Source organism: Spermophilus citellus (assembly GCF_964194105.1).
Source record: "Spermophilus citellus genome assembly, chromosome: 17".
Taxonomy (NCBI): Eukaryota; Metazoa; Chordata; class Mammalia; order Rodentia; family Sciuridae; genus Spermophilus; species Spermophilus citellus.
In genome coordinates, this window is record NC_138199.1 from 42,475,837 (window position 1) to 42,478,720 (window position 2,884).

Here is a 2,884-nt window from a genome sequence, read left to right on the forward strand (position 1 = left end):
AAAACAGAGAGCCCGTGTCTTCAAGATGCCAGTGCTGGGCTGGGGTTGTAGCTCAGTGGTAGAGTGCTTGCCTAGCATGTGTGAGGCACTGGGTTCGATTCTCAGCACCACATATAAATAGAGTTTTTTAAAAAATAAAGGTCCATTGACAACTAAAAGATATATATATATATATATATATATATATATATATAATATCTCCCAGTGCTCACACTATCCACAGCTTAGGTTCCATCATCACTCACCTATCCCTTGACAGGACACGGTTCAGCCCCTCCCAGGAGGAATGCCTTCCCAGTATTCCCACTGCTTGTCATTGGAATGCCTGTGTTCCCGTCTCTAGGCCTTAACATCGGCTTCCCAATCCTTACACCCCTGGCCACCTTGTCCACCAAAAGCTGCTGTCCTAAGCCCCCATCCGGTTGCTGCCAGCCTGTTTCCTTCTCTGCAACATACAGAGAACCTTGAGCACCTCACTGGGTTACCACGCATGACGAGGAAGTCACAAGTGTGAGGCCTGCAAGCTCATCAGCTGTGCCTGGCACTTAGAATCAGTATGTTTCCCTTCCTTTCATCCCTCTTTACCTCATTCTTCTCTCCACTCCTTTCTCACAGATGTGAAACTGATACTAAGACTTCCTCCATTCCCACATCCAGAAGTCTGAAAATCTAAACTTCCTGATAAGACATCCCCCAGCCTCAACTCCATCCCCAGAAAGCCCGCAGACTATTCAGGATCCAGACGACAGGAAAGAGAACTCATTTGAGGGCTGGGATGTAAATAAGCCACAAGAGGCTGCACAATTCTAGGCTGCACCTGTGAGCATCCCTCTGATGAAGCCCTGTCAGCGTTTCCATGACAAACTCATATTTCCGGATGCCTCTCTTCCAGCTTGAAGAGTGTGCCTCGTGGTGAGGCTTGTCACTGAAAAATGCTTTCATAATTTTTCCCCTAGAAAAGGTTGCATGCTCTAAAGCTCCACAGGCTCATTATATAGGTTTGCTCTTCATTCTTGACAGTTTTGTGGGTATGACATTTGCTCGGTGTACATGCAAACAGGTACTCTACTCATGGGATGTCCTGTGGTGAAAAGCTATTACAGTGATACGCAGCCTCCACACAGAGTGGCAAGATGTCTCTCCTCCCCAAAACATCTCCTGCATCCATTTGCCTGTCTCAAATCCTGAAATTCCACCATTAAAGACATTACCGCTTTTAGCCAGACATGGTGGTTTACACCTGTAATCCCAGCAACTTGGGAGGCTGAGGCAGAAGGGTCGTGAGTTCAAGGACAGCCTCAGCAACTTAGTGAGGCCTATCTCAAAACATTAAAAGGGCTGGAGATGTTGCTCAATGGTTAAGCACCCTGGGTTCTATTCACATTTCAATATATATATAAATATATGTATGTACATATATGTATATTCAAGCTCAAATATATATATATATATTTTTTCAAGCTCAAAAGTAGTGGTACATATATTTATATAGTACATATACTATATTTATATGTATTTATAGTGCACAAAATAAATACTATATATTAGATAAATATATCTATATTATAAATATATATACTAAATATATGTATATGGTATATATAGTATATATTATAATATACTACTTTTAAGCTTGGATATACATTTTATAGTGTGTATATATATATATATATATGTGTGTGTGTATATATATACATATATATGTATATATATACACACTATATAGTATTATATGTATACACACACACACACATACTATTAGCTTGAAGAGTTGTATATTGCCATACTACATGGTAGCAATGTACAAACTCCTAAATTTGACTTCTGAAGCTCGTCAGTTCCCATAGGATGAAGGGTTAGCAGCAGGAAGATAAGGTATTAGGAAGAATGGCCAAAAGGATGGGCTGGGATTGTGACTCAGCAGAAGAGCGCTCACCTAGCACAGGCAGGGCCTGGGTTCGATCCTCAGCACCACAAAAAAAAAAATAAATAAATAAAGGCATTGTGTTGTGTCCATCTACACCTAAAAAATAAATATTAAAAAAAAAAGAATGGCCAAAGGGCAAAAAGAGACATAAAAGAAGTGAAAGGAATCTTAGACATTTTATTTATTTTACAGGTTTGGTAGGCTTGACTATAAGAGGAAACATACGCATACACTCACACACACACACACACACACACACACACACACACATATACATATAGAGTATTATTTTTGGTTTGGGGGGTATTTTTGGCTGTTTTTTGTTTGTTTGTTTGTTTTGTACCAGGGATTAACCACCATGCCAAACCCACAGTGCCCCACTTCTTTATTTTTATTTTTTTATTTTTGGTATCAGGGATTGAATTCTGGGGCACTTGACCACTGAGCCACATCCCCAGCCCTATATTGTATTTTATTTATTTATTTATTTATTTTTTTAAAGAGAGAGGGAGAGAGAGAAAGAGAAAGAGAGAATTTTAATATTTATTTTTTAGTTCTCAGCGGACACAACATCTTTGTTTGTATGTGGTGCTGAGAATTGAACCTGGGCCGCACAGATGCCAGGCAAGCGCGCTACCGCTTGAGCCACATCCCCAGACCAATGTTGTATTTTATTTAGAGACAGGATCTCATTGAGTTACTCAGCGCCTCCCTTTTTTGCTGAGGCTGGCTTTGAACTCACAATCCTCTTGTCTCAGCCTCTCGAGCTGCTGGGATTATAGGCATGTGCCACCGCACCCAGCCCCTTTTATTTTTTGAGGAAGGGACTCAGTAAGTTACTTAGAACCTCATTAAATTGCTGAGGCTGACGTTGAATTTGTAATCCTCCTGCCTCAGCCTCCTGAATCACTGGGATTACAGGCATGTGCCACCATGCCCAGCCAGAGTATTCTTTAT